The sequence below is a fragment of the Pseudophryne corroboree genome, chromosome 1, assembly GCF_028390025.1.
Source record: "Pseudophryne corroboree isolate aPseCor3 chromosome 1, aPseCor3.hap2, whole genome shotgun sequence".
Classification (NCBI taxonomy): Eukaryota; Metazoa; Chordata; class Amphibia; order Anura; family Myobatrachidae; genus Pseudophryne; species Pseudophryne corroboree.
Window position 1 is genome coordinate 36087891 of NC_086444.1, and position 23811 is coordinate 36111701.

Below are 23811 nucleotides of genomic sequence, written 5' to 3' on the forward strand. Positions count from 1 at the left end.
ATAGTATACTGTGTCTCTCTCTTCTCTAAACGGAGAGGACGCCAGCCACGTCCTCTCCCTATGACTCTATAAATATCACTTCAGCAAGTAGTAGAGTAGTATACAGTATAGTAGTACTCCTCCTAATAATGCTCCCCAAAATACTGTGTCTCTCTCTTCTCTAAACGGAGAGGACGCCAGCCATGTCCTCTCCCTATGACTCTATAAATATCACTTCAGCAAGTAGTAGAGTAGTATACAGTATAGTAGTACTCCTCCTAATAATGCTCCCCAAAATACTGTGTCTCTCTCTTCTCTAAACGGAGAGGACGCCAGCCACGTCCTCTCCCTATGACTCTATAAATATCACTTCAGCAAGTAGTAGAGTAGTATACAGTATAGTAGTACTCCTCCTAATAATGCTCCCCAAAATACTGTGTCTCTCTCTTCTCTAAATGGAGAGGACGCCAGCCACGTCCTCTCCCTATGACTCTATAAATATCACTTCAGCAAGTAGTAGAGTAGTATACAGTATAGTAGTACTCCTCCTAATAATGCTCCCCAAAATACTGTGTCTGAGTAGTATACAGTATAGTAGTACTCCTCCTAATAATGCTCCCCAAAATACTGTGTCTCTCTCTTCTCTAAACGGAGAGGACGCCAGCCACGTCCTCTCCCTATGACTCTATAAATATCACTTCAGCAAGTAGTATAGTAGTATACAGTATAGTAGTACTCCTCCTAATAATGCTCCCCAAAATAGTATACTGTGTCTCTCTCTTCTCTAAACGGAGAGGACGCCAGCCACGTCCTCTCCCTTTGACTCTATAAATATCACTTCAGCAAGTAGTATAGTAGTATACAGTATAGTAGTACTCCTCCTAATAATGCTCCCCAAAATACTGTGTCTCTCTCTTCTCTAAACGGAGAGGACGCCAGCCACGTCCTCTCCCTATGACTCTCAATGCACGTGTGAAAATGGCGGCGACGCGCGGCTCCTTATATAGAATCCGAGTCTCTCGAGAATCCGACAGCGGGATGATGACGTTCGGGCGTGCTCGGGTTAACCGAGCAAGGCGGGAGGATCCGAGCCTGCTCGGACCCGTGGAAAAAAGCTGAAGTTTGGGCGGGTTCGGATTCAGAGGAACCAAACCCGCTCATCCCTAATTATTACTTCTTTCTTTCTGCTGCTGATTCCCCTCCCAATGCAGCCAAGCATCTGACTAGCCTTCCTCATTGCCTTGTTACATTGCTTACCTGCTTTTAAGTCATCTGAAATAGTGACTCCTAGATCCCTTTCCTCCTCAGTAGTTTCCAGTATAGTGCCATTAATACTGTATTTAGCTTTAGCATTTTTGAGACCCAAGTGCATGATTTTGCATTTTTTGGCATTAAACTGTAATTGCCAGACTCTTGACCATTCCTCTAGTCTACCTAGATCCTCAATCATTTGTTTTACCCCACCTGGTGTGTCTACCCTGTTGCATACCTTTGTGTCATCTGCAAAAAGGCATACTTTCCCTTTCATGCCATTTGCAATGTCACCAATAAAGATATTAAAAAGCACTGGTCCAAGTACAGATCCCTGGGGTACTCCACTGGTAACATTTCCCTCCTGTGAATGCACTCCATTTACCACAACTCTCTGTTTTCTATCCTTCAACCAAGATCTTATCCATTCAATAATCCTAATATCCAATCCCAAACTTTCAAGTTTATTTAGCAATCTGCGATGTGGAACTGTGTCAAAAGCCTTACTAAAGTCTAGATAAGCTATATCCATGGCTCCACCTTTATCCATCACTTTAGTCACACAATCAAAAAAGTCAATAAGATTTGTTTGACATGATCTCCCCCCAGTGAATCCATGCTGTTTGGGATCCAGTAAATTGCCGGATTTGAGATAATCTACAACTCTTTCTTTTAAGAGTGTTTCCATCAATTTCCCTACTACTGATGTAAGACTCACTGGTCTGTAGTTGTTTGCCTCTTCCTTGCTTCCACTTTTGTGCAGTGGGACTACGTTTGCTCTTTTCCAGTCCCCTGGAATTTCTCCTGTAGCTAATGACTGGTTGAATAATTCTGTCAATGGTGCTACCAGCACCTCTTTAAGTTCTTTTAATATCCTTGGATGTAACGTGTGGCCCTAGTGGAAGTCACGTTTGTCTCCTCATCATCGACACTGGAGTCAGTATCCGTGTCTGTGTCTGCCATTTGAGGTAACGGGCGTTTTAAAGCCCCTGATGTCGTTTGAGACCCCTGGACAGGCACAAGCTGATTAGTCGGCTGTCTCATGTCGTCAACTGTCTGTCGTAAGGAGCTGACACTGTCACGCAGTTCCTTCCACAAGCTCATCCACTCAGGTGTCGACTCCCTAGGGGGTGACAACTGTATAATAGGCAATTGTTCCGCTTCCATCTCATTTTCCTCCTCAAACATGTCGACACAATCGTACCGACACACCGCACACACACAGGGAATGCTCTGATAGAGGACAGGACCCCACTAGCCCTTTGGGGAGACAGAGGGAGAGTATGCCAGCACACACCAGAGCGCTATATATATACAGGAATACCACTATCAAGTGTGCTTTTTCTTTATAGCTGCTGTTAAGATAAAACTGCGCCAAATTAGTGCCCCCCCTCTTTTTTTTACCCTTTTCTGTAGTGCAGGACTGCAGGGGAGAGTCAGGGAGACGTCCTTCCAGCGGAGCTGTGATGGAAAATGGCGCCCGTGTGCTGAGGAGATAGGCTCCGCCCCCTTCTCGGCGGCCTTTTCTCCCGCTTTTTTGGTAATTCTGGCAGGGGTTAAAATACACCCATATAGCCCTGGGGGTTATATGTGGTGTATTTATGCCAGCCAAGGTGTTTTACATTGCTGCTCAGGGCGCCCCCCCCTAGCGCCCTGCACCCTCAGTGACCGGAGTGTGAAGTGTGCCTGAGTAACAATGGCGCACAGCTGCAGTGCTGTGCGCTACCTTGTTGAAGACTTATGTCTTCTGCCGCCGATATTTCCGGACCTTTTCTTGCTTCTTGCTCTGTAAGGGGGCCGGCGGCGTGGCTCCGGGACCGAGCTCCGAGGCTGGGCCTGTGTTCGGTCCCTCTGGAGCTAATGGTGTCCAGTAGCCTAAGAAGCCCAATCCACTCTGCACGCAGGTGAGTTCGCTTCTTCTCCCCTTAGTCCCTCGATGCAGTGAGCCTGTTGCCAGCAGGTCTCACTGAAAATAAAAAACCTAAAACTAAACTTTTCACTAAGAAGCTCAGGAGAGCCCCTAGTGTGCACCCTTCTCGGCCGGGCACAAAAATCTAACTGAGGCTTGGAGGAGGGTCATAGGGGGAGGAGCCAGTGCACACCAGGTAGTCCTAAAGCTTTTACTTTTGTGTCCAGTCTCCTGCGGAGCCGCTATTCCCCATGGTCCTTACGGAGTTCCCAGCATCCACTAGGACGTCAGAGAAAGAGGCAATTTGGAGGCCCTTGCAGAAACTGGCTTTATTTTACCTAAGTTACCCCCCCTCCAGTGTGTACTCCGAAAGAGTGTTTAGTGCAGCCGCTCACCTTGTCAGCAATCGGCGTACGAGGTTACTTCCAGAAAATGTGGAGAAGATGATGTTCATCAAAATGAATTATAATCAATTCCTCCGTGGAGACATTCACCAGCAATTTCCTCCAGAAAGTACACAGGGACCTGAGATGGTGGATTCCAGTGGGGACGAATTAATAATCTGTGAGGAGGGGGATGTACACAGTTAAAGGGGTGAGGAATCGGACGATGAGGAGGAGGTGGACATCTTGCCTCTGTAGAGCCAGTTTGTGCAAGGAGAGATTGATTGCTTCTTTTTTGGTGGGGGCCCAAACCAACCAGTCATTTTAGTCACAGTTGTGTGGCAGACCCTGTCGCTGAAATGATGGGTTTGTTAAAGTGTGCATGTCCTGTTTATACAACATAAGGGTGGGTGGGAGGGCCCAAGGACAATTCCATCTTGCACCTCTTTTTTCTTTGATTTATCTTTGCATCATGTGCTGTTTGGGGACTATTTTTTTGAAGTGCCATCCTGCCTGACACTGCAGTGCCACTCCTAGATGTGCCAGGTGTTTGTGTCGGCCACTTGTGTCGCTTAACTTAGCCATCCAGCGACCACAATGCACCTCTTTTTTTCTTTGCATCATGTGCTGTTTGGGGACTATTTTTTAAATCGACCATCCTGTCTGACACTGCAGTGCCACTCCTAGATGGGCCAGGTGTTTGTGTCGGCCACTTGGGTCGCTTAGCTTAGTCATCCAACGACCTCGGTGCAAATTTTAGGACTTAAAATAATATTGTGAGGTGTGAGGTGTTCAGAATAGACTGGAAATGAGTGGAAATTATGGCTATTGAGGTTAATAATACTATGGGATCAAAATGAACCCCAAATTTTATGATTTAAGCTGTTTTTGAGGGGTTTTTGTAAAAAAACACCCGAATCCAAAACACACCCGAATCCGACAAAAAAATTTCAGGGAGGTTTTGCCAAAACGCGTCCGAAACCAAAACACGGCCGCGGAACCGAATCCAAAACCAAAACACAAAACCCAAAAAATGTCCGGTGCACATCACTAGTTACTACCCGCAAACGGCTTCCTTTGTCACACAGCATGTGAATGGCCGCGCAACTAAAATATTCGCACCAGCCTGTCGCTGTCCGGTGATGCCTGTTTGGCGACACGCGTGCACATTGCAGTGCATACACATGCGCAGTCTATCGATAATCACCCGCTGTGTGAAAACGCACAGCAGAGCTTAGCTCTGAATCGGGCCCTAAGACGGGTTTTTGTCTAAACTCAAATCTAAATTGCAGTGTAAAAATAATGCTACCCACCATTCATGGGCTACATGCAAATGCAGCCAGTACTTACCCTGCATGCAAAAATAATACATGTATTGGCTCCCTCTTGTACGGCAGCATGGTTTGCTCCAGTTGCAAAGTTACTGACCTTGCTTATTTATTTTTTGCTGTTGTTCTCAAGTCCGAATGTAGCTCTAAATACCAGCAACACCAAAGAAAAGATCTATGAAACACTGTATACTGTAGTCAGTAGAAAGGAATCCACCATGTGTAACAGCGAGAGAGAATCAGTGACAATACTGTGAGCTAGAACAGGACCACAGAGACTGAAGCAAACGGGGCCCATAAAAGATCTTATTATTCAAGAACTGTTGTTAGATGCAATGAGCACATCTGTCTATCATCTCCAACCAGTTCTTGGCAGGAATATTTTGCTGGTGGCAATCTTGAACAGTTCTCTATGCACAAACAGTTTAAACAGGCGTATTATTAACGGTAAACCCATCCAGCTTACAAAGTGTGCATAAGAGATACCTTGTTAGAAAATCTCTGCAACGTTTGGGAAAATGTCACCTTTGGGATCTGCCCACGTTGCAGCTTTTAATTGGATGCAGAATCCTGGAGCAATTCCGCAAACGATGGGAGCTTCGTTAGTACAAACCATGATGCGGGATAGGGGAGAGATTTCCTACCTGAAAATGCATTTTACGTTCTTCGAGTTTGGAATTGCATCTATGTTCTGGAAAGTACACAGCACACAATGGGCTGCTCAGAACTTTACTTCGCATGGTTATTAATAGACACCGATGTCAGCTTCACATTATTCTTCAATAAAATATACTTGTGGACATATTGAAATCTATGGGGACCGAAGTAGAGAAGAAGATTACAGCATCCCAAACGCCATCTATGAAAATACTGGAAGGACCAAACACCATTACTTACACTGTAAATGTCTCCCGTTCCAGCTGTTCGTGGACAAGTTTAGTTTTCAACGATTAGTCAGTAGAATGTCTCACCCCTCGCAAAATGTTAATGTTGACGGATTTAACATATTTATAGGAAGTGACGCTGTCCAGGTGTCCTTATTCTGTATTTTTGGCCAGCAACACAATTATATTTTCTTGTTTTGTACTTTGAGATATAACTCTCAGTTTCTGGATTATATATGGAACGCTAGAGTATATTGCCTGTCTTATGCTGTTGTATGTATGTGCACCTTATTGAACCTATATGCTTTATGAAACAGGGCCGCCATAAGGGGAGGCACAAGCAGTACATGTGTAGGGGGCCCAGACCACCAAGGGGCCCACTGAGATTTTGCACTTGATTTTTATTTATTTATTGTATTGGGGGGAGTTGTAATAAAATACATCTATTGTGAAAAGCAAATGATGAAAAGGGGCAGATGAAAAGGCATATATAAGTTTGGTAGAATAGAAATAGATAGACAGACAGACAGTTAGATAGATAGATAGATAGATAGATAGATAGATAGATAGATAGATAGATAGATAGATAGATAGATAGACAGACAGCCATATAGAAATAGATAGATAGATAGATAGATAGATAGATAGATAGATGCCTATATAGAGATAGAAAGATAGATAGATAGATAGATAGATAGATAGATAGATAGATAGATAGATAGATAGATAGATAGATGCCTATATAGAGATAGAAAGATAGATAGATAGATAGATAGATAGATAGATAGATAGATAGATAGATAGATAGATAACGATAGATAGATAGATAGATAGATAGATAGATAGATAGATAGAAAGATAGATAGACAGACAGACAGACAGACAGACAGACAGACAGACAGACAGACAGATAGATAGATAGATAGATAGATAGATAGATAGATAGATAGATAGATAGATAGATAGCCATATAGAGATAGATAGATAGATAGATAGATAGATAGATAGATAGATAGATAGATAGATAGATAGATAGCCATATAGAGATAGATAGATAGATAGATAGATAGATAGATAGACAGACAGCCATATAGAGATAGATAGATAGATAGATAGATAGATAGATATTCATATAGAGATAGATAGATAGATAGATAGATAGATAGATAGATAGATAGATAGATATTCATATAGAGATAGATAGATAGATAGATAGATAGATAGCCATATAGAGATAGATAGATAGATAGATAGATAGATAGATAGATAGATAGATAGATAGATAGATAGATAGCCATATAGAGATAGATAGATAGATAGATAGATAGATAGATAGATAGATAGATAGATAGATAGATAGATGGATAGATAGACAGACAGCCATATAGAGATAGATAGATAGATAGATAGATAGATGATAGATAGATAGATAGATAGATAGATAGATAGATAGATAGATAGATAGATAGATAGATAGATAGATAGATAGATGCCCATATAGAGAGAGATAGATAGATAGATAGATAGATAGATAGATAGATAGATAGATAGATAGATAGATAGATAGATAGCCATATAGAGAAAGATAGATAGATGGGCACACTATAAGACTTTGAATGGGTGTGAACTGGCTCCTCCCTCTATGCCCCTCCTCCAGACCTCAGTTAGAGAACTGTGCCCAGGGAGACGGACATTTTGAGAAAAGAATTTATTGATTAAACACGGTGAGTGTCATACCAGCTCACACCTCGAACCTGCCTCAGAACGTCGCATTCAATAGAACACCAGCTGACGGCATGGAGAACATACAGCAATATGCTGACCGAAAATGTAACACAACCTGTGTGTAAACACGACCAATAATAACATACCGCATGCCATGGCATGAATAACAGCAGCAACAGACTTGACTGAAAAGAAACACCACTTGAGTGTAACGACAACCAATAGCTGCAGATACAGTACGCACTGGAACGGGCGCCCAGCATCCTCTACGGACTAAGAGAAAAGGATTTACCGGTAGGTATTAAAATCCTACTTTCTCATACGTCCTAGAGGATGCTGGGAACTCTAAAAGGACCATGGGGTCTATATCAAAGCTACAGACCGGGCGGGAGAGTGCAAACGACTCTGCAGCACCGATTGAGCAAACATGAGGTCCTCATCAGCCAGGGTATCAAACTTGTAGAACTTATCAAAAGTGTTTGGACCCGACCAAGTAGCCGCTCTGCAAAGTTGAATCGTCGAGACTCCTCGGGCATCTGCCCCAAGAAGAGCCCACCTACCTGGTAGAATGGGCCTTCACCGACTTCGGTACCGACAATCCAGCCGTAGAATGAGCATGCCAAATCGTATCACAGATCCAACGTGTAACAGACTGCTTAGAAGCAGGGGCCCCACTATTGTTGGGAGCCTACAGGATAAACAGAGCGATTGTTTCCCTAATCTGAGCTGTTCTGGCGACATAAAATATTCAAAACTCTGACTACATCGAGAGACTTCGAATCAGCCAAGGCTTAAATCAACCCAGGCACCACAATAGGCTGGTTCCTGTGAAACGCAGAAACCACTTTTGGCAGAATTGTTGTTGCCGAGTACTCAATTCTGCTCTATCCACATGGAAGATTAATTAGGGCTCTTGTGCGACAAAGCCGCCAATTACGACAGCCGCCTTGCGGACGCCAAGACCAATAGCATGGCCACTTACCAAGTGAGAAGTTTTTTTACCCAACCTTTCGTAAAGGTTCCAACCAGTGTGACATAAGAAACTGCAATACCACGTTAAGGTCCCCTGGTGCCACTGGGGGTACAAATGGAGGTTGTGTAGGGGTACCACCTTCTGGGGAAAACTCAGCAGGACACCTCCCCCCCCCCCTCCCTTTCTCCCCCCCACACACACACTGCATCAGACCCATTACAAGTTGGAGACGGGGCAGTAGCGCACTCCATTCTTTAACATTGGCCAGTGACACTATCATGACGTCTATGCAGAGCGTGCTGCTGTTGGGTGACAGTGCTGCAATGCCTACTGGGACATGACCAGTGGCAAACGCAGGATTTATAGAGGGGTGTTTCCAAATGCAATCAGAAATCTCCCACTCTGCAGAACACAAATACAGTTCCAAATGCACGCGTGTACAGGCGTTTAAAGGGCGGATGTCTGACGTCACAGCCGGGACCTTCATCGCTGGATCCGTCGCTCAGGGTAAGTAGCTGTAGGGCTGGTCTTGTTTTCCATGAAACTTTTTTTAGCATAGCAGGGCTGCTCAAGTGATCGCAGCCCTGCAATGCTAAAATACACTCCCCCATAGGCGGAGATTAGTGTAACCCTATTTCTGTGTTGGCGTGCCTGCACCCAAGCGTATACACCCCGGCTCGCTTGGGAAAAGCCGTCCCTTAATAGGATGATGATGACAGAGGTTACAGACAATGGCCCTCATTCCGAGTTGTTCGCTTCGCTAGCTGCTTTTAGCAGCATTGCAGACGCTAAACCGCCGCCCTCTTGGAGTGTACCTTAGCTTAGCAGAATTGCGAACGAAGTATTCGCAATATTGCAAAAAGATTTTTCTGTGCAGTTTCTGAGTAGCTCGAGACTTACTCTTCCAGTGCGATCAGTTCAGTGCTTGTCGTTCCTGGTTTGACGTCACAAACACACCCAGCGTTCGCCCAGACACTCCCCCGTTTCTCCAGCCACTCCCGCGTTTTTCCCAGAAACGGCAGCGTTTTTTCACACACTCCCATAAAACGGCCAGATTCCGCCCAGAAACACCCACTTCCTGTCAATCACACTCCGATCACCAGAACGAAGAAAAAACCTTGTAATGCCGTGAGTAAAATACCAAACTTCTTAGCAAATTTACTTGGCGCAGTCGCAGTGCGAACATTGCGCATGCGCAGTTTGTGGAAAATCACTGCGATGCGATGAAAAAGAACGAGCGAACAACTCGGAATGAGGGCCAATAATATGACAGTAAGACAATAATATGTCAGTAATGTAAACATCTCACCTTAGTAATCCCGTACGTTCATCTGTTTCTTGTCGTAGATTACAGAACTCCCTCAACAAGAATTTCTGGATGCCCAATATCAACTTTAACAGGTAAGTAACTTTATTTTACTAAAACTCAATATCTTTCCACAGAGCCCTCAATATATAAGTGTTACCAATTTAACAATCTTACATGACTATAACTCAATGTTACAGTAATAGTGCATGCATTACAAAAAAGTTTATACCACCACAGCCGATACGACTATGGACCCGATATTTAATTAGAGATGAGCGGGTTCGGTTTCTCTGAATCCGAACCCGCACGAACTTCATGTTTTTTTTCACGGGTCCGAGCGACTCGGATCTTCCCGCCTTGCTCGGTTAACCCGAGCGCGCCCGAACGTCATCATGACGCTGTCGGATTCTCGCGAGACTCGGATTCTATATAAGGAGCCGCGCGTCGCCGCCATTTTCACACGTGCATTGAGATTGATAGGGAGAGGACGTGGCTGGCGTCCTCTCCATTTAGATTAGGAGAGAGAGAGAGAGATTGACCTGAGGCTGATACTGTAGAAGAGAGTGCAGAGTTTAGTGACTGACCACAGTGACCACCAGCAGTGCAGTTGTTTTATTTAATATATCCGTTCTCTGCCTGAAAAAAACGGTACACACAGTGACTCAGTCACATACCATATCTGTGTGCACTGCTCAGCCCAGTGTGCTGCATGCCTGCATCATCTATGTATATATTATATATCTGACTGTGCTCAGCTCACACAGCTTATAATTGTGGGGGAGACTGGGGAGCACTGCAGTGCCAGTTATAGGTTATAGCAGGAGCCAGGAGTACATATTATATTAAAATTAAACAGTGCACACTTTTGCTGCAGGAGTGCCACTGCCAGTGTGACTGACCAGTGACCTGACCACACTGACCACCAGTATAGTTAGTAGTATACTATATTGTGATTGCCTGAAAAAGTTAAACACTCGTCGTGTGACTTCACTTGTGTGGTGTTTTTTTTTTTATTCTATAAAAAACTCATTCTGCTGACAGACAGTGTCCAGCAGGTCCGTCATTATATAATATATATACCTGTCCGGCTGCAGTAGTGATATATATATATTTTTTATATCATTATTTATCATCCAGTCGCAGCAGACACAGTACGGTAGTTCACGGCTGTAGCTACCTCTGTGTCGGCACTCGGCAGTCCATCCATAATTGTATACCACCTACCCGTGGTTTTTTTTTCTTTCTTCTTTATACATACATACTACTACATCTCTTTATCAACCAGTCTATATTAGCAGCAGACACAGTACAGTACGGTAGTTCACGGCTGTGGCTACCTCTGTGTCGGCACTCGGCAGTCCGTCCATAATTGTATACCACCTAACCGTGGTTTTTTTTTCTTTCTTCTTTATACATACATACTACGACATCTCTTTATCAACCAGTCTATATTAGCAGCAGACACAGTACAGTACGGTAGTTCACGGCTGTGGCTACCTCTGTGTCGGCACTCGGCAGTCCGTCCATAATTGTATACCACCTAACCGTGGTTTTTTTTCTTTCTTCTTCATACATACATACTACGACATCTCTTTATCAACCAGTCTATATTAGCAGCAGACACAGTACAGTACGGTAGTTCACGGCTGTGGCTACCTCTGTGTCGGCACTCGGCAGTCCGTCCATAATTGTATACCACCTAACCGTGGTTTTTTTTTCTTTCTTCTTTATACATACATACTACGACATCTCTTTATCAACCAGTCTATATTAGCAGCAGACACAGTACAGTACGGTAGTTCACGGCTGTGGCTACCTCTGTGTCGGCACTCGGCAGTCCGTCCATAATTGTATACCACCTAACCGTGGTTTTTTTTTCTTTCTTCTTCATACATACATACTACGACATCTCTTTATCAACCAGTCTATATTAGCAGCAGACACAGTACAGTACGGTAGTTCACGGCTGTGGCTACCTCTGTGTCGGCACTCGGCAGTCCGTCCATAATTGTATACCACCTACCCGTGGTTTTTTTTTCTTTCTTCTTTATACATACATACTACTACATCTCTTTATCAACCAGTCTATATTAGCAGCAGACACAGTACAGTACGGTAGTTCACGGCTGTGGCTACCTCTGTGTTGGCACTCGGCAGTCCGTCCATAATTGTATACCACCTACCCGTGGTTTTTTTTTCTTTCTTCTTCATACATACATACTACGACATCTCTTTATCAACCAGTCTATATTAGCAGCAGACACAGTACAGTACGGTAGTTCACGGCTGTGGCTACCTCTGTGTCGGCACTCGGCAGTCCGTCCATAATTGTATACCACCTAACCGTGGTTTTTTTTTCTTTCTTCTTCATACATACATACTACGACATCTCTTTATCAACCAGTCTATATTAGCAGCAGACACAGTACGGTAGTTCACGGCTGTAGCTACCTCTGTGTCGGCACTCGGCAGTCCGTCCATAATTGTATACTAGTATCCATCCATCTCCATTGTTTACCTGAGGTGCCTTTTAGTTGTGCCTATTAAAATATGGAGAACAAAAATGTTGAGGTTCCAAAATTAGGGAAAGATCAAGATCCACTTCCACCTCGTGCTGAAGCTGCTGCCACTAGTCATGGCCGAGACGATGAAATGCCAGCAACGTCGTCTGCCAAGGCCGATGCCCAATGTCATAGTACAGAGCATGTCAAATCCAAAACAACAAATATCAGTAAAAAAAGGACTCCAAAACCTAAAATAAAATTGTCGGAGGAGAAGCGTAAACTTGCCAATATGCCATTTACCACACGGAGTGGCAAGGAACGGCTGAGGCCCTGGCCTATGTTCATGGCTAGTGGTTCAGCTTCACATGAGGATGGAGGCACTCAGCCTCTCGCTAGAAAAATGAAAAGACTCAAGCTGGCAAAAGCAGTAGCACCGCAAAGAACTGTGCGTTCTTCGAAATCCCAAATCCACAAGGAGAGTCCAATTGTGTCGGTTGCGATGCCTGACCTTCCCAACACTGGACGTGAAGAGCATGCGCCTTCCACCATTTGCACGCCCCCTGCAAGTGCTGGAAGGAGCACCCGCAGTCCAGTTCCTGATAGTCAGATTGAAGATGTCAGTGTTGAAGTACACCAGGATGAGGAGGATATGGGTGTTGCTGGCGCTGGGGAGGAAATTGACCAGGAGGATTCTGATGGTGAGGTGGTTTGTTTAAGTCAGGCACCCGGGGAGACACCTGTTGTCCGTGGTAGGAATATGGCCGTTGACATGCCTGGTGAAAATACCAAAAAAATCAGCTCTTCGGTGTGGAAGTATTTCACCAGAAATGCGGACAACAGGTGTCAAGCCGTGTGTTCCCTTTGTCAAGCTGTAATAAGTAGGGGTAAGGACGTTAACCACCTCGGAACATCCTCCCTTATACGTCACCTGCAGCGCATTCATAATAAGTCAGTGACAAGTTCAAAAACTTTGGGTGACAGCGGAAGCAGTCCACTGACCAGTAAATCCCTTCCTCTTGTAACCAAGCTCACGCAAACCACCCCACCAACTCCCTCGGTGTCAATTTCCTCCTTCCCCAGGAATGCCAATAGTCCTGCAGGCAATGTCACTGGCAATTCTGACGAGTCCTCTCCTGCCTGGGATTCCTCCGATGCATCCTTGCGTGTAACGCCTACTGCTGCTGGCGCTGCTGTTGTTGCTGCTGGGAGTCGATGGTCATCCCAGAGGGGAAGTCGTAAGCCCACTTGTACTACTTCCAGTTAGCAATTGACTGTTCAACAGTCCTTTGCGAGGAAGATGAAATATCACAGCAGTCATCCTGCTGCAAAGCGGATAACTGAGGCCTTGACAACTATGTTGGTGTTAGACGTGCGTCCGGTATCCGCCGTTAGTTCACAGGGAACTAGACAATTTATTGAGGCAGTGTGCCCCCGTTACCAAATACCATCTAGGTTCCACTTCTCTAGGCAGGCGATACCGAGAATGTACACGGACGTCAGAAAAAGACTCACCAGTGTCCTAAAAAATGCAGTTGTACCCAATGTCCACTTAACCACGGACATGTGGACAAGTGGAGCAGGGCAGGGTCAGGACTATATGACTGTGACAGCCCACTGGGTAGATGTATGGACTCCCGCCGCAAGAACAGCAGCGGCGGCACCAGTAGCAGCATCTCGCAAACGCCAACTCTTTCCTAGGCAGGCTACGCTTTGTATCACCGGTTTCCAGAATACGCACACAGCTGAAAACCTCTTACGGCAACTGAGGAAGATTATCGCGGAATGGCTTACCCCAATTGGACTCTCCTGTGGATTTGTGGCATCGGACAACGCCAGCAATATTGTGTGTGCATTAAATATGGGCAAATTCCAGCACGTCCCATGTTTTGCACATACCTTGAATTTGGTGGTGCAGAATTATTTAAAAAACGACAGGGGCGTGCAAGAGATGCTGTCGGTGGCCAGAAAAATTGCGGGACACTTTCGGCGTACAGGCACCACGTACAGAAGACTGGAGCACCACCAAAAACTACTGAACCTGCCCTGCCATCATCTGAAGCAAGAAGTGGTAACGAGGTGGAATTCAACCCTCTATATGCTTCAGAGGTTGGAGGAGCAGCAAAAGGCCATTCAAGCCTATACAATTGAGCACGATATAGGAGGTGGAATGCACCTGTCTCAAGCGCAGTGGAGAATGATTTCAACGTTGTGCAAGGTTCTGATGCCCTTTGAACTTGCCACACGTGAAGTCAGTTCAGACACTGCCAGCCTGAGTCAGGTCATTCCCCTCATCAGGCTTTTGCAGAAGAAGCTGGAGACATTGAAGGAGGAGCTAACACGGAGCGATTCCGCTAGGCATGTGGGACTTGTGGATGGAGCCCTTAATTCGCTTAACAAGGATTCACGGGTGATCAATCTGTTGAAATCAGAGCACTACATTTTGGCCACCGTGCTCGATCCTAGATTTAAAGCCTACCTTGGATCTCTCTTTCCGGCAGACACAAGTCTGCTGGGGTTGAAAGACCTGCTGGTGAGAAAATTGTCAAGTCAAGCGGAACGCGACCTGTCAACATCTCCTCCTTCACATTCTCGCGCAACTGGGGGTGCGAGGAAAAGGCTCAGAATTCCGAGCCCACCCGCTGGCGGTGAAGCAGGGCAGTCTGGAGCGACTGCTGATGCTGACATCTGATCCGGACTGAAGGACCTGACAACGATTACGGACATGTCGTCTACTGTCACTGCATATGATTCTCTCACCATTGAAAGAATGGTGGAGGATTATATGAGTGACCGCATCCAAGTAGGCACGTCACACAGTCCATACTTATACTGGCAGGAAAAAGAGGCAATTTGGAGGCCATTGCACAAACTGGCTTTATTCTACCTAAGTTGCCCTCCCACAAGTGTGTACTCCGAAAGAGTGTTTAGTGCCGCCGCTCACCTTGTCAGCAATCGGTGTACGAGGTTACATCCAGAAAATGTGGAGAAGATGATGTTCATTAAAATGAATTATAATCAATTCCTCCGCGGAGACATTGACCAGCAGCAATTGCCTCCACAAAGTACACAGGGAGCTGAGATGGTGGATTCCAGTGGGGACGAATTGATAATCTGTGAGGAGGGGGATGTACACGGTGATATATCGGAGGGTGATGATGAGGTGGACATCTTGCCTCTGTAGAGCGAGTTTGTGCAAGGAGAGATTAATTGCTTCTTTTTTGGGGGGGTCCAAACCAACCCGTCATATCAGTCACAGTCGTGTGGCAGACCCTGTCACTGAAATGATGGGTTGGTTAAAGTGTGCATGTCCTGTTTTGTTTATACAACATAAGGGTGGGTGGGAGGGCCCAAGGACAATTCCATCTTGCACCTCTTTTTTCTTTTATTTTTCTTTGCGTCATGTGCTGTTTGGGGAGGGTTTTTTGGAAGGGACATCCTGCGTGACACTGCAGTGCCACTCCTAAATGGGCCCGGTGTTTGTGTCGGCCACTAGGGTCGCTAATCTTACTCACACAGTCAGCTACCTCATTGCGCCTCTTTTTTTCTTTGCGTCATGTGCTGATTGGGGAGGGTTTTTTGGAAGGGACATCCTGCGTGACACTGCAGTGCCACTCCTAAATGGGCCCGGTGTTTGTGTCGGCCACTAGGGTCGCTAATCTTACTCACACAGTCAGCTACCTCATTGCGCCTCTTTTTTTCTTTGCGTCATGTGCTGATTGGGGAGGGTTTTTTGGAAGGGACATCCTGCGTGACACTGCAGTGCCACTCCTAAATGGGCCCGGTGTTTGTGTCGGCCACTAGGGTCGCTAATCTTACTCACACAGTCAGCTACCTCATTGCGCCTCTTTTTTTCTTTGCGTCATGTGCTGATTGGGGAGGGTTTTTTGGAAGGGACATCCTGCGTGACACTGCAGTGCCACTCCTAAATGGGCCCGGTGTTTGTGTCGGCCACTAGGGTCGCTAATCTTACTCACACAGTCAGCTACCTCATTGCGCCTCTTTTTTTCTTTGCGTCATGTGCTGATTGGGGAGGGTTTTTTGGAAGGGACATCCTGCGTGACACTGCAGTGCCACTCCTAAATGGGCCCGGTGTTTGTGTCGGCCACTAGGGTCGCTAATCTTACTCACACAGTCAGCTACCTCATTGCGCCTCTTTTTTTCTTTGCGTCATGTGCTGATTGGGGAGGGTTTTTTGGAAGGGACATCCTGCGTGACACTGCAGTGCCACTCCTAAATGGGCCCGGTGTTTGTGTCGGCCACTAGGGTCGCTAATCTTACTCACACAGTCAGCTACCTCATTGCGCCTCTTTTTTTCTTTGCGTCATGTGCTGATTGGGGAGGGTTTTTTGGAAGGGACATCCTGCGTGACACTGCAGTGCCACTCCTAAATGGGCCCGGTGTTTGTGTCGGCCACTAGGGTCGCTTATCTTACTCACACAGTCAGCTACCTCATTGCGCCTCTTTTTTTCTTTGCGTCATGTGCTGATTGGGGAGGGTTTTTTGGAAGGGACATCCTGCGTGACACTGCAGTGCCACTCCTAGATGGGCCAGGTGTTTGTGTCGGCCACTAGTGTCGCTTAGCTTAGTCATCCAGCGACCTTGGTGCAAATTTTAGGACTAAAAATAATATTGTGAGGTGTGAGGTATTCAGAATAGACTGAAAATGAGTGGAAATTATGGTTTTTGAGGTTAATAATAATATGGGATCAAAATGACCCCCAAATTCTATGATTTAAGCTGTTTTTTAGTGTTTTTTTAAAAAAACACCCGAATCCAAAACACACCCGAATCCGACAAAAAAAATTCGGTGAGGTTTTGCCAAAACGCGGTCGAACCCAAAACACGGCCGCGGAACCGAACCCAAAACCAAAACACAAAACCCGAAAAATTTCAGGCGCTCATCTCTAGATTTAATAATACCCTTATACCTCCTGCGCAGTACACACTCTACCTATCCTAAGTGATCACTGTAAAAATAGTTCAGTTTATGTGGCCACAACGTCTGTGATTATTAGAGATGAGCGGGTTCGGTTTCTCTGAAACCGAACCCGCACGAACTTCATGTTTTTTTCACGGGTCCGAGCAGACTCGGATCCTCCCGCCTTGCTCGGTTAACCCGAGCGCGCCCGAACGTCATCATGACGCTGTCGGATTCTCGCGAGACTCGGATTCTATATAAGGAGCCGCGCTTCGCCGCCATTTTCACACGTGCATTGAGATTGATAGGGAGAGGACGTGGCTGGCGTCCTCTCCATTAGAAATTAGATTAGAAGAGAGAGAGAGATTGTGCAGAGTCAGACAGAGTTTACCACAGTGACCAGTGCAGTTGTTGTTAGTTAACTTTTATTTATTTTAATATAATATATCCGTTCTCTGCTATATCCGTTCTCTGCCTGAAAAAAAACGATACACAGCAGCAGCCAGTCACACAGTGTGACTCAGTCTGTGTGCACTCAGCTCAGCCCAGTGTGCTGCACATCAATGTATAAAAGGCAAAGCTTATAATAATTGTGGGGGAGACTGGGGAGCACTGCAGGTTGTTATAGCAGGAGCCCCCAGGAGTACATAATATTATATTAATTTAAAATTAAACAGTGCACACTTTTGCTGCAGGAGTGCCACTGCCAGTGTGACTAGTGGTGACCAGTGCCTGACCACCAGTATAGTAGTATATTGTTGTATGTATTGTATACTATCTCTTTATCAACCAGTCTATATTAGCAGCAGACACAGTACAGTGCGGTAGTTCACGGCTGTGGCTACCTCTGTGTCGGCAGTCGGAACTCGGCAGGCAGTCCGTCCATCCATAATTGTATTACAATATATACCACCTAACCGTGGTATTTTTTTTTCTTTCTTTATACCGTCGTCATAGTGTCATACTAGTTGTTACGAGTATACTACTATCTCTTTATCAACCAGTGTACAGTGCGGTAGTTCACGGCTGTGGCTACCTCTGTGTCGGCAGTCGGCAGGCAGTCCGTCCATCCATAATTGTATTATTATTATAATATATACCACCTAACCGTGGTTTTTTTTTCATTCTTTATACCGTCATAGTGTCATACTAGTTGTTACGAGTATACTACTATCTCTTTATCAACCAGTGTACAGTGCGGTAGTTCACGGCTGTGGCTACCTCTGTGTCGGCAGTCGGCAGGCAGTCCGTCCATCCATAATTGTATTATTATTATAATATATACCACCTAACCGTGGTTTTTTTTTCATTCTTTATACCGTCGTCATAGTGTCATACTAGTTGTTACGAGTATACTACTATCTCTTTATCAACCAGTGTACAGTGCGGTAGTTCACGGCTGTGGCTACCTCTGTGTCGGCAGTCGGCAGGCAGTCCGTCCATCCATAATTGTATTATTATTATAATATATACCACCTAACCGTGGTTTTTTTTTCATTCTTTATACCGTCGTCATAGTGTCATACTAGTTGTTACGAGTATACTACTATCTCTTTATCAACCAGTGTACAGTGCGGTAGTTCACGGCTGTGGCTACCTCTGTGTCGGCAGTCGGCAGGCAGTCCGTCCATCCATAATTGTATTATTATTATAATATATACCACCTAACCGTGGTTTTTTTTTCATTCTTTATACCGTCGTCATAGTGTCATACTAGTTGTTACGAGTATACTACTATCTCTTTATCAACCAGTGTACAGTGCGGTAGTTCACGGCTGTGGCTACCTCTGTGTCGGCAGTCGGCAGGCAGTCCGTCCATCCATAATTGTATTATTATTATAATATATACCACCTAACCGTGGTTTTTTTTTCATTCTTTATACCGTCGTCATAGTGTCATACTAGTTGTTACGAGTATACTACTATCTCTTTATCAACCAGTGTACAGTGCGGTAGTTCACGGCTGTGGCTACCTCTGTGTCGGCAGTCGGCAGGCAGTCCGTCCATCCATAATTGTATTATTATAATATATACCACCTAACTGTGGTATTTTTTTTTCTTTCTTTATACCGTCGTCATAGTGTCATACTAGTTGTTACGAGTATACTACTATCTCTTTATCAACCAGTGTACAGTGCAGTAGTTCACGGCTGTGGCTACCTCTGTGTCGGCAGTCGGCAGGCAGTCCGTCCATCCATAATTGTATTATTATTATAATATATACCACCTAACCGTGGTTTTTTTTTCATTCTTTATACCGTCATAGTGTCATACTAGTTGTTACGAGTATACTACTATCTCTTTATCAACCAGTGTACAGTGCGGTAGTTCACGGCTGTGGCTACCTCTGTGTCGGCAGTCGGCAGGCAGTCCGTCCATCCATAATTGTATTATTATTATAATATATACCACCTAACCGTGGTTTTTTTTTCATTCTTTATACCGTCGTCATAGTGTCATACTAGTTGTTACGAGTATACTACTATCTCTTTATCAACCAGTGTACAGTGCGGTAGTTCACGGCTGTGGCTACCTCTGTGTCGGCAGTCGGCAGGCAGTCCGTCCATCCATAATTGTATTATTATTATAATATATACCACCTAACCGTGGTTTTTTTTTCATTCTTTATACCGTCGTCATAGTGTCATACTAGTTGTTACGAGTATACTACTATCTCTTTATCAACCAGTGTACAGTGCGGTAGTTCACGGCTGTGGCTACCTCTGTGTCGGCAGTCGGCAGGCAGTCCGTCCATCCATAATTGTATTATTATTATAATATATACCACCTAACCGTGGTATTTTTTTTTCTTTCTTTATACCGTCGTCATAGTGTCATACTAGTTGTTACGAGTATACTACTATCTCTTTATCAACCAGTGTACAGTGCGGTAGTTCACGGCTGTGGCTACCTCTGTGTCGGCAGTCGGCAGGCAGTCCGTCCATCCATAATTGTATTATTATTATAATATATACCACCTAACCGTGGTTTTTTTTTCATTCTTTATACCGTCGTCATAGTGTCATACTAGTTGTTACGAGTATACTACTATCTCTTTATCAACCAGTGTACAGTGCGGTAGTTCACGGCTGTGGCTACCTCTGTGTCGGCAGTCGGCAGGCAGTCCGTCCATCCATAATTGTATTATTATTATAATATATACCACCTAACCGTGGTTTTTTTTTCATTCTTTATACCGTCGTCATAGTGTCATACTAGTTGTTACGAGTATACTACTATCTCTTTATCAACCAGTGTACAGTGCGGTAGTTCACGGCTGTGGCTACCTCTGTGTCGGCAGTCGGCAGGCAGTCCGTCCATCCATAATTGTATTATTATTATAATATATACCACCTAACCGTGGTTTTTTTTTCATTCTTTATACCGTCGTCATAGTGTCATACTAGTTGTTACGAGTATACTACTATCTCTTTATCAACCAGTGTACAGTGCGGTAGTTCACGGCTGTGGCTACCTCTGTGTCGGCAGTCGGCAGGCAGTCCGTCCATCCATAATTGTATTATTATTATAATATATACCACCTAACCGTGGTTTTTTTTTCATTCTTTATACCGTCGTCATAGTGTCATACTAGTTGTTACGAGTATACTACTATCTCTTTATCAACCAGTGTACAGTGCGGTAGTTCACGGCTGTGGCTACCTCTGTGTCGGCAGTCGGCAGGCAGTCCGTCCATCCATAATTGTATTATTATTATAATATATACCACCTAACCGTGGTTTTTTTTTCATTCTTTATACCGTCGTCATAGTGTCATACTAGTTGTTACGAGTATACTACTATCTCTTTATCAACCAGTGTACAGTGCGGTAGTTCACGGCTGTGGCTACCTCTGTGTCGGCAGTCGGCAGGCAGTCCGTCCATCCATAATTGTATTATTATTATAATATATACCACCTAACCGTGGTTTTTTTTTCATTCTTTATACCGTCGTCATAGTGTCATACTAGTTGTTACGAGTATACTACTATCTCTTTATCAACCAGTGTACAGTGCGGTAGTTCACGGCTGTGGCTACCTCTGTGTCGGCAGTCGGCAGGCAGTCCGTCCATCCATAATTGTATTATTATTATAATATATACCACCTAACCGTGGTTTTTTTTTCATTCTTTATACCGTCGTCATAGTGTCATACTAGTTGTTACGAGTATACTACTATCTCTTTATCAACCAGTGTACAGTGCGGTAGTTCACGGCTGTGGCTACCTCTGTGTCGGCAGTCGGCAGGCAGTCCGTCCATCCATAATTGTATTATTATTATAATATATACCACCTAACCGTGGTTTTTTTTTCATTCTTTATACCGTCGTCATAGTGTCATACTAGTTGTTACGAGTATACTACTATCTCTTTATCAACCAGTGTACAGTGCGGTAGTTCACGGCTGTGGCTACCTCTGTGTCGGCAGTCGGCAGGCAGTCCGTCCATCCATAATTGTATTATTATTATAATATATACCACCTAACCGTGGTATTTTTTTTTCTTTCTTTATACCGTCGTCATAGTGTCATACTAGTTGTTACGAGTATACTACTATCTCTTTATCAACCAGTGTACAGTGCGGTAGTTCACGGCTGTGGCTACCTCTGTGTCGGCAGTCGGCAGGCAGTCCGTCCATCCATAATTGTATTATTATTATAATATATACCACCTAACCGTGGTTTTTTTATACCACCTAACCGTGGCAGTCCGTCCATAATTGTATACTAGTATCCAATCCATCCATCTCCATTGTTTACCTGAGGTGCCTTTTAGTTCTGCCTATAAAATATGGAGAACAAAAAAGTTGAGGTTCCAAAATTAGGGAAAGATCAAGATCCACTTCCACCTCGTGCTGAAGCTGCTGCCACTAGTCATGGCCGAGACGATGAAATGCCAGCAACGTCGTCTGCCAAGGCCGATGCCCAATGTCATAGTACAGAGCATGTCAAATCCAAAACACCAAATATCAGAAAAAAAAGGACTCCAAAACCTAAACTAAAATTGTCGGAGGAGAAGCGTAAACTTGCCAATATGCCATTTACCACACGGAGTGGCAAGGAACGGCTGAGGCCCTGGCCTATGTTCATGGCTAGTGGTTCAGCTTCACATGAGGATGGAAGCACTCAGCCTCTCGCTAGAAAAATGAAACGACTCAAGCTGGCAAAAGCACAGCAAAGAACTGTGCGTTCTTCGAAATCCCAAATCCACAAGGAGAGTCCAATTGTGTCGGTTGCGATGCCTGACCTTCCCAACACTGGATGTGAAGAGCATGCGCCTTCCACCATTTGCACGCCCCCTGCAAGTGCTGGAAGGAGCACCCGCAGTCCAGTTCCTGATAGTGAGATTGAAGATGTCAGTGTTGAAGTCCACCAGGATGAGGAGGATATGGGTGTTGCTGGCGCTGGGGAGGAAATTGACAAGGAGGATTCTGATGGTGAGGTGGTTTGTTTAAGTCAGGCACCCGGGGAGACACCTGTTGTCCGTGGGACGAATATGGCCGTTGACATGCCAGGTGAAAATACCAAAAAAATCAGCTCTTCGGTGTGGAGGTATTTCACCAGAAATGCGGACAACAGGTGTCAAGCCGTGTGTTCCCTTTGTCAAGCTGTAATAAGTACATCCTCCCTTATACGTCACCTGCAGCGCATTCATAATAAGTCAGTGACAAGTTCAAAAACTTTGGGTGACAGCGGAAGCACTCCACTGACCAGTAAATCCCTTCCTCTTGTAACCAAGCTCACGCAAACCACCCCACCAACTCCCTCAGTGTCAATTTCCTCCTTCCCCAGGAATGCCAATAGTCCTGCAGGCCATGTCACTGGCAATTCTGACGATTCCTCTCCTGCCTGGGATTCCTCCGATGCATCCTTGCGTGTAACGCCTACTGCTGCTGGCACTGCTGTTGTTGCTGCTGGGAGTCGATGGTCATCCCAGAGAGGAAGTCGTAAGACCACTTTTACTACTTCCACCAAGCAATTGACTGTCCAACAGTCATTTGCGAGGAAGATTAAATATCACAGCAGTCATCCTACTGCAAAGCGGATAACTGAGGCCTTGACATCCTGGGTGGTGAGAAACGTGGTTCCGGTATCCATCATTACTGCAGAGCCAACTAAAGACTTGTTGGAGGTACTGTGTCCCCGGTACCAAATACCATCTAGGTTCCATTTCTCTAGGGTTGCGATACCGAAAATGTACACAGACCTCAGAAAAAGAGTCACCAGTGTCCTAAAAAATGCAGCTGTACCCAATGTCCACTTAACCACGGACATGTGGACAAGTGGAGCAGGGCAGGGTCAGGACTATATGACTGTGACAGCCCACTGGGTAGATGTATGGACTCCCGCCGCAAGAACAGCAGCGGCGGCACCAGTAGCAGCATCTCGCAAATGCCAACTCGTTCCTAGGCAGGCTACGCTTTGTATCACCGGTTTCCAGAATACGCACACAGCTGTAAACCTCTTACGGCAACTGAGGAAGATCATCGCGGAATGGCTTACCCCAATTGGACTCTCCTGTGGATTTGTGGCATCGGACAACGCCAGCAATATTGTGCGTGCATTACATCTGGGCAAATTCCAGCACGTCCCATGTTTTGCACATACCTTGAATTTGGTGGTGCAGAATTTTTTAAAAAACGACAGG

General features: G+C 45.0%; 1 long non-coding RNA gene across 1 annotated transcript in view; it reads left to right on the forward strand.

Annotated features, from left to right (window-relative positions):
• LOC135054866 (uncharacterized) overlaps positions 1 to 23811 on the forward strand; it is a 78730-nt gene that overhangs the window by 19474 nt on the left and 35445 nt on the right. The window contains exon 2 of the long non-coding RNA XR_010243582.1: positions 9780 to 9833. This is a non-coding gene — a long non-coding RNA (uncharacterized LOC135054866). The remainder of the gene's footprint in view (positions 1 to 9779; positions 9834 to 23811) is intronic.